A 15620-nucleotide genomic window follows, 5' to 3' on the forward strand; every position below is an offset into this window, starting at 1 on the left:
ATCACCATCATGACAATGTGCACAGTGGAAGGGAGGCTTTAAGCGGGAGTGGAAGGCTCTTCAGTGGATAAGTAGAGGACCTCCTTCTATCAGACAACACTGAGTATGCACTTTGATGCACCACTGCTGCTCCACACACAGCAGGGGCAGAGAGAACACATGCCTGAAAAGACAGAGTCAGGTTCAAAACCAAGATTAAAGAGCCAACACAGAAGGGATACTCAAAGCAGTAGGCAGAGTAGGAACCACAGGCCTGCTGGGCTGGGCAGCCAGGACCAACCTTACAATCTGAAGGATAAAAATACACTCTGCCCTTCAGAGGAAGAGCAGGAACCAACCTGGACATCTGGAGCTGAAAGTAAAGCCTGAAGCAAAAAAGTAGCATTACAAATGTCCTTAGACAGCCCCCTTCCCCCAGCACATGGTTTTCTGTTTGCCTCAACCCACAGGGGTAAGAGGCCCCAGAGCCAATGCAGGACAAGACCAGCACCTGCTTTCTGAGGCCTCTGCAGTGTGTCATCTCAGCTGTGCAGACAGAGGGAGGAGCTGGGCCTGACCTGGTAGGTATAGGCAGTTAGAAAAATGCCATCAGGATACAAAGGCCATGCTAGAGGTGAGCAGGAAAGAAAGCAGCCAGACAAGTCTCGCACTGCGAATCTAGATTCATTCGGGTGAGGAAATATACTGGCAAAAGTGGTAACCAAGACACAGCTTCAACCTAGATCAAATTAATGTCATGGGACAATATCACAAGGACAAAAGGCTTTTTACTCTGAAAGCTTTAAATACAAGACAAAATGATGTAATAAAAAGTCAAATGATATCACCAAGCTTCAACGACCAAGAACTAAGACAGCAGTGTGCACACATACATTCTCAAACACACAGACATGCACAAACACCTGTCCCAAGCATGTCAGTAAGTCACTTCATCTGTGTAGGCTTCAATGAGCTATTCTAGAAGACAAGGACTTTTATGCTCTTAAACAATACAAAATTATCACATTACAAATAAAATAGGCTCATCAAAAATGCAGGGTATCAAAGTCTCCCACCTGATGAAATGTTTTAATATACTGTTTAAGTTGCCCCAAAGACAAAGGAATGACTTCTAATTTATAAAAAAGAAATTATGAGCATGAAATAGGCAAACCCCAGAGGACATAAGTACTCAATTCTTCAAAATAAAAACTGCAGTGTGATACAATAAGAACTAAGCACTGGGCAGTAAAGGGAAACAAGAGAAGTGGGCCTGTCACTGAGTGTAGCAGGTGGGGGTAGCGTAAACACAGAAGGGGAAGCTTGGACCTGGCCAGTCCAGGTGTATGGCTACCAGCATAGCAAAAGAATGGCAGAGGCAGAGGGCAGGGGCCCCTGGGAATAGAAGGCAGTCAAGAAGGCAGCAGGGAACATGCTGAGAGGAAGGATAGGGAGAGGAGACAAGATACAGAAGTAAGGAGAGAGACAGGGGTTGGAGAAAGGTAGGCAGACAACAACAAGGAGGAAACACTGAAAAATCTATAGAAAAAATAAACGAGCTATTACAGAAATATATGGTAAGCAGCCATGAGGCAAAAACTCTCCTCCAGTTCCAGCTCAGGCCTTGTGTGGCTCCCTTCCCTAAGAGTGTGCTGGACTTGGAGATAGTGCTAATCAGCAAGTATGTCAAACATAGTGTGATGTCACTTCTGATCTCCGGCTCTGCTGCTCTCCTGCCCCTCTTGCTTACTCATAGCCCAGAGCTTCCATGTTATGAGCTGCCCTAGGGAGACACCCACATGATAATGAACCGAGGGCTGTGAGGAAGGGGGAGGCTAAGGGCTGCAGACCATCAAGCTTCCAGCAGCCAGAAGGAAACATGCAAAGATTCTTCTCCAGGAGGCCTTCGGATGCAATGGCTGCCCTGGAAAGCACCTGGACAGCAGCACTGAGATGCCTGGAGGCTGAAAAGCACCCACTGAGCCAGATCTCTGATCCAACAGTGAAAACACCACCCACTGAGCCAGATCTCTGATCCAACAGTACACACACCACTCACTGACTAAAGCCCCTTAATTTTTAAAATTGATATTTACCAATAAATAATTGTAAAATTTAAATTGATTATCTCATCCTTAAGGAAAAAAAGATGATTACTTTGGATTAAAAAAACAAGTAGATGTTACTTTCAAGAGATCTAGACACCCATACAGTCATACAGAGATCCAGACACCCATACAGTCATACAGAGATCCAGACACCCATACAGTCACACAGAGATCCAGACACCCATACAGTCATACAGAGATCCAGACACCTATAATGTCATACAGAGATCCAGACACCCATACAGTCACACAGAGATCCAGACACCCATACAGTCACACAGAGATCCAGACACCCATACAGTCATACAGAGATCCAGACACCCATACAGTCATACAGAGATCCAGACACCCATACAGTCACACAGAGATCCAGACACCCATACAGTCACACAGAGATCCAGACACCCATACAGTCATACAGAGATCCAGACACCCATACAGTCATACAGAGATCCAGACACCTATAATGTCATACAGAGATCCAGACACCCATACAGTCATACAGAGATCCAGACACCCATACAGTCATACAGAGATCCAGACACCCATACAGTCATACAGAGATCCAGACACCCATACAGTCATACAGAGATCCAGACACCCATACAGTCATACAGAGATCCAGACACCTATAATGTCATACAGAGATCCAGACACCCATACAGTCATACAGAGATCCAGACACCCATACAGTCATACAGAGCACCACCAAACCCTTCACTGGAAGGAAATAAATACTGTAGTGTGTGCCATTTTGTGTATTGGCTAGTATTACATCAAAACCCTAAAATTTGTAAGGGAGAAAGTAAGAGTGAGTACATTACCACCACCGAGAGATAGAATACTAGAACCCAATCCCCAACAGTCAGAATGCTGACATGTGAGGGATCTAGCAGAGAAGGGAAGATGTGAATGAAAAGACAGAGTTTTACCATGACAGAAATGGCCTCCAATTAATACAAATCTGTTGCAGCACCTGATCTTGCTGAGGACACCTCCTGTGTGGCTACCTTGCTTCCTTTGAGATTTGACTTTAGCTTCTTCCAACCCGATTACCAAGGGACTAGGTCTGGGTCTCTGGTATCTCACACAGTGGACATCGACATAGTCTAAATTTCCAGGAACCTGTAGCGGAATTTCAAAGCCCTTACTTTTCTTTCTAGACTTCCTGGCACCAGGCTGCTGCCCAAATAGTCACCTTTGCAGGCTGCTGAGAAATGGCTACTTTTCCACAATTATCTATGGTTGCTTCTACACAAAATCTCTGGGGGTACAGGGAGGTCTGCGGTGAGACTGAGTTGGGTCAGATGAACACTTTGTAAGTGGGGTCTTTCAGAGAAACAGGAGGCAGTAACAACACTGACAGGAGCTCCAGCTCCAGTGTCTGACGATGTCTGGACAAGAGGCTGACACACTACCTGTGAGCTGCTGGTTTTTGAGACTATCAAGGAGCTTTGAAGAGGAAGAGGTGAAATAGAGCCAGTTGAAATGGTCAAAGCTTATGGTCTAAGATCAAGAATCGCCAAGTGGGACCTCATAAAACTGCAAAGCTTCTGTAAGGCAAAGGACACTGTCATTAGACAAAAAACGGCAACCAACAGATTGGGTAAAGATCTTTACCAATCCTACATCTGATAGAGGACTAATATCCAAAATATACAAAGAACTCAAGAAGTTAGACTCCAGGGAGCCAAATAACCCTATTAAAAAATGGGGTAGAGAGCTAAACAAAGAATTCTCAGCTGAGGAATATCAAATGGCTGAGAAGTACCTAAAGAAATGCTCAACATGCTTAGTTATCAGGGAAATGCAAATCAAAACCCTGAGATTCCACCTCACACCAGTCAGAATGATTAAGATTAAAAATAACAAAAAAACGAAACAAAAACCCAAAAACTCATGCCCTTCAACAGAGGAATGGATACAGATAATGTGGTACATCTACACAATGGAGTACTACTTAGCTATCAAAAACAATGACTTCATGAAATTCATAGGCAAATGGATTGAACTAGAAAATATCCTGAGTGAGGTAACCCAATTACAGAAAAACACACTTGGTATGCACTCATTGATAAGTGAATATTAACCCAAAAACTCCAATTACCCAAGATGCAATCCACAGGACACAGGAAGCTCAAGAAGAAGGATGACCAAAATGCAGATGCTTCACTCCTTTTTAAAAGGGGGAACAAAAATATTCATAGGAGAGGATATGGAGGCAAAATCTGAAGCAGAGACTGAAGGAATGGCCATTCAGAGCCTGCACCACATGTGGCCCATATTTATACAGCCACCAAAACTAGATAAGGTTGATGAAGCTAAGAAGTGCATGCTCTCAGGAACCGGATATAGATCTCTCCTGAGAGGCACAGCCAGAGCATGTCAAATACAGAGGCAAATGCTAGCAGCAAACCATTGAACTGAGAACGGGACTCCTGTTGGAGGAATTAGAGAAAGGATTGAAAGAGCTGAAGGGGCTTGCAATCCCATAAGAACAACAATGCCAACCAACCAGAGCTCCCAGGGATTAAACTACTACCCAAAGACTATACGTGAACTGACCCAGCTGCATATGTAGCAGAGGATGGCCTTGTTGGGCACCAAAGGAAGGGAAAGCCCTTAGTCCTGCCAAGGTTGGACCCTCAGTGTAAAGGAATGTCGGGGGAGGGGCAGGAAGGGAGAGTGGATGGGAGGGGAACACCCTTATAGAAGAAGGGGAGAGGGAAGGGATAGGGGGTTTATGGACAGGAAACTGGGAAAGGGAATAACATTTGAAATGTAAATTAAAAAATCCAGTAAATGAGAGAAAGAAAGAAAGAAAGAAAGAAAGAAAGCAACCATCTAAAAAAAATTAAAAAACGACCAAAGCTTTGCTGTTCTGACTGAAAAGTATCCCATATTTTGCTATTATGATCCTTTATTTTTTAATTGCATTTTTATTTATATTTTAAATGTTATCCCATTTCTTGGTTTGCCCTCCAGAAACCCACTATCCTCTCCCCACTCTCCCACCGCCATGCAATGTTCTTGTATTGGGTTTCAGAACTGTGGCAAAGTGTCAGGTGTGGTGACACACATTTTAATCCCATATCCCATTACTTGCACTCAGGAGGCAGAGGCAGGCAGATCTCTACAAGCTTGAAGCTAGCCAGGTCTACATAGTATGTTCTAGACTAAGGACTACATAGGGAGACCCTGTCTAAAAAAATATTAAAACGTAAACCCTATTTCTGTAATTGTTTTCAATACTTGGCAATGTTTTTATTGATTGGCAGAGGACCTTAGTCCACCATTTGCACTGACAGGCAGATGGTATGATATAAAATCAGGGGTTACTGGCACACTGGAAGACACAGCCCATGATAAGTATCATGAACCTAGAAACAAGTCTCTATCCAGACCAAACAGAGTGGACCACTCTTCTGCTGCCTCTCATTCCAAGAAGGGCTTGAACTTATGTCCTACAAAAAGTTACAAAAGATAGCATATGTTAGCCCAGACTACCATAACCAGCAAAACTATCAGTTGTAACTGAAGAAGGAAAAATTCCCTAAGGTAAAAATAGATTTAAGAAGTGCCACTAAACCAGTCTACAGAGACTACTTTAAGCAATATGTAATTCTGAAGAGAAGAAAAAAAACAAAACAAAACAAACAAACAAACAAACAAACAAAAAAAAACAAAAAAACACGCACAAGAAGGAACCGGGAATGAATAAACCCAGAACATTTAATCAAAAGAGGTCTAAGGAAACACCACAAAAGCAACAAAATGAGTGATTAACACAAACTATTCAATAATAACTCTTAATTTTAGTGATATCAATTTCCCAATAAAGAGATACAAATAGATTAGATCAGAAAATAAGGTCTATATTTTTTCTACCTCTAAGAAATACACCTCGCCACAATGATACCCACCACTTTAGGGTAGATGGATATAAGAAGGTATTCCCAATGAACACCTCAAACAACTGAAAAGCAAGCAGGCACAGCTGTTCTAAACTTTGACAAAACAGACCAGATTGAAGCTAGTCAGAAGGGATAAGGAGGGTCATTTCATAGTCATTAAAGGAGAGAGGATTACAACTCTAGCATGTAAGCATCAAACTCTAAAGCACCCAATTTCATAAAAGAAACATTATTAGATTTGAAATAATATATTCACAGCATCAGAGTGATAGTGTGATGTCAATACCACTCTATCAATAGACAGGCCATCTGGGAAGAAAAGGCAACAGAGAAACTCGGGAGTTGAATGACATCACAAACCAAATGGACCTAACATATCTACAAAACATAACACTTAAACACTAAAGAATACGTGTACTTCACAGCAGCCCAAGGAACGTTCTCCAAGATTAACTACATATTAGGACACAGAGCAAGTCTCAACAAATAAAGGAAAAATGAAAATATTCTGCATTTTATCTGACCACAATGCAATAAAGAAAGGCATGTACTGCAATAGGAATGGCAAGAAGCATGTGAATACACAGACACTAAACAGCACATGAGCAAACAATAACTGGGTCAAGGAAGAAATTCAGAAGGAAATTTGAAATTCCTAGACTTTAATGAAAATGGAAAGGCAATATCTAAAACTATGGGATACAATGAAGGCAGTCCTAAAAGGGAAGTTCACAGAATTAAGTACCTACATAAACATTTTTGAGAGATCTCAAATTAACAACTTAATGATGCACATGGAGGCCTTAGAAAAACAACCCCCTCCAACACACACACAAAAGGAAAGAAAAAGAAAAGAAGTAGATAGGTAGAGATAAACTCAGAGCTTAACTTAATGAAGTAGAAACAGAGTTAGTTCTTTAAAAAATTAACAAGATTGACAAACCTAAATTAACCAAAAACCAGGGTCTAAACTAATAAAATTAGAAGAAAATGGAGACATTACAATAGATATTGAGGAATTTCAGAGGATTAGGATATATTTTAAAATTCCATATTCGGCTTTGGGTGCAGACTCAGGGTACCTCTAGCTTTTTCATTCCTGTCTCTCCAAACTTAGTCCTTGCAGTCTGCCTGAAGAAGCCCCTCTTCACACTCTATTACCTGGATACTCCACCACCAGGGCAGAGCCAGGGTTCTCTTTTGTCTGGTGCCATTAGCCTTTCCTCCTAGCTCATCTCCATTCCTTTGTGTCAACCTATAGAAGCACTTTCTACTAGAGACCCTCTGGCCACCATATTTGCCCAGGATCCAGAGTGGGAAACAACAACTAAAGAATGGGACAGTCACTCAACAAAGACCAAACTGGATATCAACACCATAACTGCAGAGGTGAGACCCCGGCCCAACACAATCACAAACAAACCAGCAGCCGACTGCAATGGGCCCTGAGAATGCAATGCAGCTGTAGCACAGGACAAGAAGGTCAAAATAGTAATTATGAGCATGTTCAAGGGCCTGGAAGATGAATAAATGCCTTAAGGCAGTGAAAACACAAAAATGAATGAAATAATGGAAACATTTCAACACATGGAAGTAAAAAAAGGATCTGTAGAGGAATTTTAATTCAGAACATGGCTGCTCTGGCAAGAGATCACATCCAAAGACCCCTCTAGGTCTATGTGATCTGGCTGGGATACACATACTCCTTTAATCCCAGGAGACAGAGGCAAACAGATATCTGAATTCTAGTCAGTTCTATTCAGTCAGTTTGTGGAACTCAGAGACAGTTTTACCAGCAGAGTTTTACAGAGACAGGTTGAAGAGAGAAGAAGCTAGACACAGGTGAAGACAGAATGAGCCAGAGAATGGAAATGAGCCAGAAGATTAGACCAGACTGCTAGAGAGTTAGTTTGAGACCAAGTGGAGTAACTCAGAAGTGAGGGAAGCCAATTTAAATCAGTCAGCTTGGAGAGGAGTTTGAGCCGGAACAGCTGAGCTGACCAGTCAGCAGAGCTAAGAGAAAACTAGAAAGGGTGGTCTTTGCTCAGCATTAAGACTCAGAGATTGAACACATTCTAGGCCTAGGTTAAATTGTACGAAGGGTAGAAGCTTCCAGGACTAGGCCTAGGTTAGCAGAGGGAAGCTATAAGCCGCAGAGATAACATTTACTACAAGTGAATTAAAGTTACTTTTACAAGGATCACTAAAGAAGATACATATCAAAATAAAACTCGGAATGAAAAATGTAGGATATCAAACAAAAACCTCAGAGGGAAACCTCACCAAGAGATTACAAGGCATGGAAGACAGAATGTCAGAGCGTGTAGACAAAGAAGAAGAAATGGATAGGTCAAAGAAAAAGTTAAATATAAAAATATCTAGGCACAAAACATCTGGGAAATCTGGGACACCATGAAAAGACTAAACCTATGAATAATAGGTATAGAAAAAGAGAAAAAAACTTAGGTCAAAGGCATAAAAATATTTTTAAACAAAATAAGAGAAGGAAAATTCACCAATCTTAAGCAAGAGGTGCCTATCAAGGTACATGAACCATACAGGACACCACATAGACAGGACCAAAGAGAAATTTCCCACAACACAATAATCAAAACACTAAATGTAGAGAATAAGAAGAGGATATTAAAAGCTGTAAGGGAAGTAGACAAAGTCACATATAGAGGCAGACTCAGTAGAGTAACACTTGATTTCTCAATGGAAACTGTGAAAGCCAGAGGGATCTAAATGGATGTACTACAAACTCTGACAGACCCCGCAGAATTATCAGTCACAAACAGCAGGGAAAGAAAATAATTTCATGACAAAACTAAATTTGAGCAATTCCTATCTACCAATTCAGTTGTACAGAAACTACAGTGAAAACTTACTTCTGAGGAGGTTAACCATACCCAAAAGGATACAATAAATAAATAACTCCAGAATACTAAATCAAAAGAAGGGGGAAAAATATCCAGGCCACAACAAAATAACAGAAATCAAGAAACACTGCTCATTAACAAGTTTAACATTAATGGTCTCATCTCCTGAGTAAAACATACAAACTCACAGACTGCTAGAAAACAGGATTCATCTTTCTGCTGCATCTGGGAAATACCTCATCATCAAGGATAGATATCACCCCAGAGTAAAAAAAGAGAAAAGGTATTCCAAGCAAATGGACCCAAGAAACAAGCAGTATAGTAGCAATTTTCAAATCTGAAAAAACAGAAAAACTAAAACGAAACAGGGTAAGATAATATATACTCAATAAAGGAAAAATCCAACAAGAGGATATATAATCTAAGGGGAAAAACATCTATGTGCCAAACATTAACAATTAATAAATTAATTTTCATTTGTTATGGTACAGAAAAACTTCTGTATTACAAAGGACACTATCATTCAGTCAAAATGGCAACCAACAAAATAAAAAACATTTTTAAAACAGTTATATATCTGATAGGAGGTTAGGATCTAGAATATATAAAGAACTAAAAAAACTGAGCATTAAAACAACAATGACCAAAAAATCAATTAAAAACTGAGCAGAGGCTCTCTGCTCCTCCCTGTTCCAGAGACAGCCGCATCTTCTCATGCAGAGCCAATCTCGTCTCATAGACAAGATGGTGAAGTTCGGTGTGAACGGATTTGGCTGTATTGGGCGCCTGGTTACCAGGGCTGCCTTCTCTTCTGACAAAGTGCAGATTGTTGCCATCAACGACCCCTTCATTGACCTCAACTACATGGTCTACATGTTCCAGTATGACTCTACCCATGGCAAGTTCAACGGCACAGTCAAGGCTGAGGATGGGAAGCTTGTCATCAACGGGAAGCCCATCACAGTCTTCCAGGAGCGAGATCCCGCTAACACCAAATGGGATGACGCTGGTGCTGAGTATGTCATGGAGTCTACTGGTGTCTTCACCACCATGGAGAAGGCTGGGGCTCACCTGAAGGATGGGGCCAAAAGGGTCATCATCTCCGCCCCTTCAGCCGATGCCCCCATGTTTGTGATGGGTGTGAACCACGAGAAATAGGACAACTCACTCAAGATTGTCAACAATGCATCCTGCATCACCAACTGCTTAACCCCCCTGGCCAAGGTCATCCATGACAACTCTGGCATCGTGGAAGGGCTCATGACCACAGTCCATGCCATCACTGCCACTCAGAAGACAGTGGATGGCCCCTCTGGAAAGCTGTAGCGTGATGGCCGTGGGGCAGCCCAGAACATCATCCCTGCATCCACTGGTGCTGCCAAGTCTGTGGGCAAGCTCACTGGCATGGCCCTCCATGTTCCTAACCCCAATGTATCCATTGTGGATCTGACATGCCGCCTGGAGAAACCTGCCAAGTATGATGACATCAAGAAGGTGGTGAAGCAGGCGTCTGAGGGCCCACTAAAGGGCATCCTGGGCTACACTGAGGACCAGGTTGTCTCCTGTGACTTCAACAGCAACTCCCACTCTTCCACCTTTGATGCTGGGGCTGGCATTGCTCTCAATGACAACTTTGTAAAGCTCATTTCCTGATATGACAATGAATACGGTTATACCAACAGGGTGGTGGACCTCATGGCCTACATGGCCTCCAAGGAGTAAGAAACCCTCGACCACCCAGCCCAGCAAGTATACTGAGAGCAAGAGAGGCATCCTCAGTTCTGAGGAGTCCCTGTCCCAACTCAGCCCCAACACTGAGCATCTCCCTCACAATTCCATCCCAGATCCCATAATAACAGGAGGGGCCTAGGGAGCCCTCCATTCTCTCTTGAATACCATCAATAAAGTTTGCTGCACCCTCAAAAAAAAATTGAGCAGAGTTTCCAAAAGACGAAATGCCAATGGCTTTCATTGAACATGAAATGCATATGCTCGGCTAGGGAGTGGCACCATTTGGAAGTGTGGCCTTCATAAAGTAGGTGTGTCACTGTGGGTCTGAGTTTAAGACCCTCACCCTAGCTGCCTGGAAGCTAGTCTTCCACTTACAGCATTCAGATGAAGATGTAGAACTCTCAGCTCCTCCTGCACCATGCCTGCCTGGATGCTGCCATGTTCTGCCTTGATGATACTAGACTGAACCTCTGAACCTGTAAGCCAGCCCCAATGAAATGTTGTGCTTATAAGAACTGCCTTCATTATGGTGTCTGTTCACAGTAGTAAAACCCTAACTGAGACAGAAACTGGTAACAGGGACTGGGGGATTGCTGTGATAGGCCTAACTATGCACTTGTATGGAAGAATGTGGATTTTGGGACTTTGGATTTGGAAAGCAGTGGAATTCTTTAAATGGGATTTAATGAGCTATCCTAGTAGGAATATGGAAGACTTTGTTACTGAGAGTGATTGGAACTATTCGGACCTGGCCCAAATGGTTTCAGTGGAGAATTTTGGTATGTGGCCTAGAGACTGTTTCTGTGGTATTTTGGTGAAGAATGTGGTTATTTTTTGCCCATGTCTAAAGAGTCTGCTTGAGGCTAAGGTAAAGAGACTCAGATTAATTACACTGAGAAGGAAAGTTTCAGAGATGCCCATCATACTCTTTGTTCTCTGGTTAAGTCTCATGAAGAGCACTTTGAACAAGTGTAGCAAGTTGAGAAAGGAAAAACATAAAATATATGTTTCTAGTCTTAAAGGGGCCACCGGAAAGTGAAATGGACCCGAATCCTATGTTCTAAGAGATAAAACAGAAGATTTCTGAGTTTTTTTGAGAGCGAGTTCCTGGTGAACTTGCTTCAGGCATGGTGATATACACTTTTAGTCACAGGAGACAGGCATGCAGATCTCTGAGTTTAAGATCAATCTACATACAGATCAAGATTCAGGACAGCCAGACTTAGGCAGTGAAAGAGCTGGAAACCAGGAAGGTAGTGATAATGTATTAGAACAAGGGGATCATGTTCCAGCTCCTGCAAGCAGCAGAACTCAGCAGCTTCTGCCATGTGGCTTTAGTCAAAAATAAAAGGGACTACTGGGACGATTAATGCTGATTAGCTGGAGATAAGAAATTAGCAGTGATTACCAAGCATGGTGTGCTGTACACAGCGGCCTGTGCTGCTGTCTCACAAGATTGGCTGCTCAGAGGTCTGTGCCCACTGGTGTGCAATGCTGTAGAAGTAAGTGTTCAGCCCTTCTGTGTTCCTCTAGGCTACTGCCCATGTGGTCCAAGGTTGTTTGAGGTGTTACTAAATAAAAATAGCACATGGATGCACTTTGCATTCTTAACAACAAATGTAAAATAGTCCATGTGATATCAACACAGCCCCTGCTTACTTCTAGAACTTCACCTACACCTCTCTTCTGCTCATTACTCTGGCTACACAGCCATCTTTCAGTTCCTTAAGTGAACTACAAGACTTCTTGTCTTAGGGCTTTTGCACATGCTGTAATAGCTTCCCTTTCCTTCCTCTGGCAGCTCTTCATCTCATAGGAGTCAGTTCAAGTGTCATTTTCTCTGCAAATCCAGCCTAGGTCAGGTTCCTTGGCTAGACACTTGTAGCACTGTATTTCACAGTACTGTTAGAGCATTGTGAACACTTGTTGGGAAGTTGTTTTCTCTGAAATTCAGTTGGATGTGGATCCTTGGAGCCAACTATCAGACAGAGCTCAGGGAACCTGGCTGAGCTGGTGGGAGGTCTGGAGGAGCAGAGGGGGATCACAACCCCACTAGAAGAACAACATAGGCTGGCCTGACCACCCGGTTCTCTCAGAGTCTAGACCACCAACCAAGGAGTGTACCTGGAGGGATCCATGGCTCCAGATACATATGTAGCAGAGGATGGTCTTGCCTGACAGCAACGGGAGAGGAGGCCCTTGGTCTCAGGGGGGCTTGATGTCCCAGCATAGAGGGATGCTGGAGGGGTGGGGTGGGAGAGTATGGGTGGGTTAGGGAGCACTTTCATACAGCCAAAGGGAAGGGGGGAGGGTGTCTGTGGGATGGGGGTGGTGGTAAAGGGGTAACCAGAAAGTGGGATATTATGGTATGAGGGGTTGGTAGAGAGGGTAACCAGGAAGTGAAATATCATACAAGATGTAAACAAATGGAATAAAAAAAAGAAAGAAAATGCTACAGCTGTATGTAGTCATCAAGAGGTAAGCAAACATCCTAGTACACAGAGGTTGTAAACAGCTCCTAGGAGAAAAGAAGATGTGCTTTGCTCACAAATAGCTCATTCAGTAGAATATTAATGATGATTAATTAAATGATGAGATCTACTTGTATTAGCACTAATAATTCTATGAATGCTATGCTATTCATAATAACGGGGAAGTAGAAACAACCTAGATGTCCATCAACTAATGAATAGATAATGAAAATGTGGTACATTTACACAACAAAACATTATTTAGCTGTTAAGGAAAATAAAATTATGAAATTCTAAGGTAAATTCATGGAACTAAAAAAAGAATCATCCTAAGTGAAGTAACCCAGACCCCAAAACACAAATATAGTGTTTTCTATTATATTTATGCTAGCTCTAAAAATGTTTTAGAATCTGATTAATCACAGAGGTGAGATACTCAGAAAAGGACAGGGCAGAGGAAAGATCTCCTAAGGAAAGGATAACACAATATTTTGTTATGGAGATTCAAAGTGGAAACTACAGTAGGATTAAATTGGGAAGGGGATAGAAGAGAAGTATAAAGGAGGAACTATGGGAAGGGATAACTAACATAACAGGTCATTTGAAAAGCCTTATGGAAGTATACTGTAGAAGCTTCCTAATATAAAAGGAATCTAAATGTAGTTATCAAATAATAAGGGAGACAATGCCCCAGTAAGACATCTCTGTCACCAAGCAATAGGAATGGGTTACATCTTGTTAAGTTGTTGGACAGAGGGGCCTCATGGAAAACCCCTAGATATCACAGGGTTTGTGAAGACTACTGATTACCCTCCAAAACCTGATGACGAGAACTAATTGCTGAATACAATACTTACTTAGGTCATTAAACATGGAGAAGTTGGGTTGGGGATTTAGCTCAGTGGTAGAGTGCTTGCCTAGCAAGCGCAAGGCCCTGGGTTCAGTCCCCAGCTCCGAAAAAAAGAAAAAAGAAAAAAAAAAAACATGGAGAAGTAGAGCTGGTGCCTACCTAGAAGCTTTACTCCTACTGTGATACTCAAAGGTATTCTGAATGCTGCTAGAGGAGAAAGGTAATTAGCCATATCAACCAGCTATAAATTCTGAGACCTACAATAGTGACCTGTTTATAAATATATTGCTTCAAAGGTTGCACAAATGTTAAGGAGTGAACAAGCATGTCTTGATTGAAGGCCTACTATTTGAGATGGAACCCATACCTGACACTACTAAAATGGCCAAAAATATGAAACAAGATAGGCCTTGGGCCTAGGGAAAAACCTAGTACTATTATTCTGAACAAGGAACACAGCAATAAAAGGACTCCTGATTACATACTGCTATACCACATAGATCAGTGACTTGCTTGACCTACATTACAGAAGCTTCCTCTTGCAACACGTGGGAATTAAGACAGAGATCTACAGTTGAACACTGTATGGAGATTGAAAACTTTAGAACACCCAGTCTTAAATGGAATGTCTTCATCAAAGCCATCCTCCCTCAAGGATCAGATTTCTATGTGGAAGATGAGAAGAAATATTATAAGAGCCAGAGGTTATGGACGACTCCAAGGAAACAGTATCTTACAAATACAACAGGACAGATGCACATATGAACCCATGTGAGCAGCACATAAGACCTACATAGGTTCAAGCCAGATTGGGGTCTCATCACTGAAAGGGAGAAGTAGATTGGATCCAATCCCTAACTAAGAAGCTATCTGCTATTATTTCTTTTTTGCAAAAAGAAAACCAGTTTTTCCAATGGAGTCCAGGACCCTGCCTTGTGCCCAAGAGTAGTTGGTCAACTACAAAGCAACTCTGGTATTTTACGGACTTTTTGCTTCATCTGCTTTGTCTGGACATTCTTTTTTGTCCCAGTGGTCTTCTTTTTTGTCCCAGTGGTCTTCTTTTTTGTCCTAGTGGTCTTCTTTTTTGTCCTAGTGGTTTTCTGCTTTGCTTTTTAATTTAATTCTTAGGGGGGTAGTTTAGTTTTGTTGTTCCTTAAGGATTTTTGTTTGTTTTCTTTTTGAAAGAGAAAAACAAAGTTGGTGGGTAGGGAGGGGGATAGGATCTGGGGAAGGGAAACATGGTTAATATGTTATTGTATGGAAGAACCTTCAATAAAAATGGGGAGCTGAGGGGCTGGGGATTTAGCTCAGTGGTAGAGCGCTTACCTAGGAAGCGCAAGGCCCTGGGTTCGGTCCCCAGCTCCGAAAAAAAAGAAAAAAGAAGAAGAAAAGAAAAAAAAAATGGGGAGCTGAAAAATCTAAAAGAAATGGATGAATTTCTAGGTATATATGGCTTACCAAAGCTAAGTCAAAATGAAATAAATAATTTTAATAGCCCCATAACATCTATTGAGATAGAAGCAGTATTTACAATCCCCTTCCCTACCCCAAAAAGCCCAGGAGTAGATGGATTCAGTGCAGAATTCTATTGAACCCTCAAAGAAGAAGTTATTCTATAAAATAGAAAAACATTACAAAGTTATTTTATGAGTCCAATGCTTCTCTAATATGAAAATTAGGCAAATGTC

The 15620-nt window shown here is 41.9% G+C and overlaps 1 protein-coding gene and 1 pseudogene across 1 annotated transcript in view; one reads left to right on the forward strand and one right to left on the reverse strand.

Annotated features, from left to right (window-relative positions):
- Positions 1-15620, reverse strand: part of Chchd6 (coiled-coil-helix-coiled-coil-helix domain containing 6) — a 226844-nt gene that overhangs the window by 88352 nt on the left and 122872 nt on the right.
- LOC134486610 (glyceraldehyde-3-phosphate dehydrogenase-like) lies at positions 9625-10602 on the forward strand (annotated as a pseudogene).

This window comes from Rattus norvegicus, chromosome 4 (genome assembly GCF_021556685.1).
Source record: "Rattus norvegicus strain SHRSP/BbbUtx chromosome 4, alternate assembly SHRSP_T2T, whole genome shotgun sequence".
In the NCBI taxonomy this organism is placed as follows: domain Eukaryota; kingdom Metazoa; phylum Chordata; class Mammalia; order Rodentia; family Muridae; genus Rattus; species Rattus norvegicus.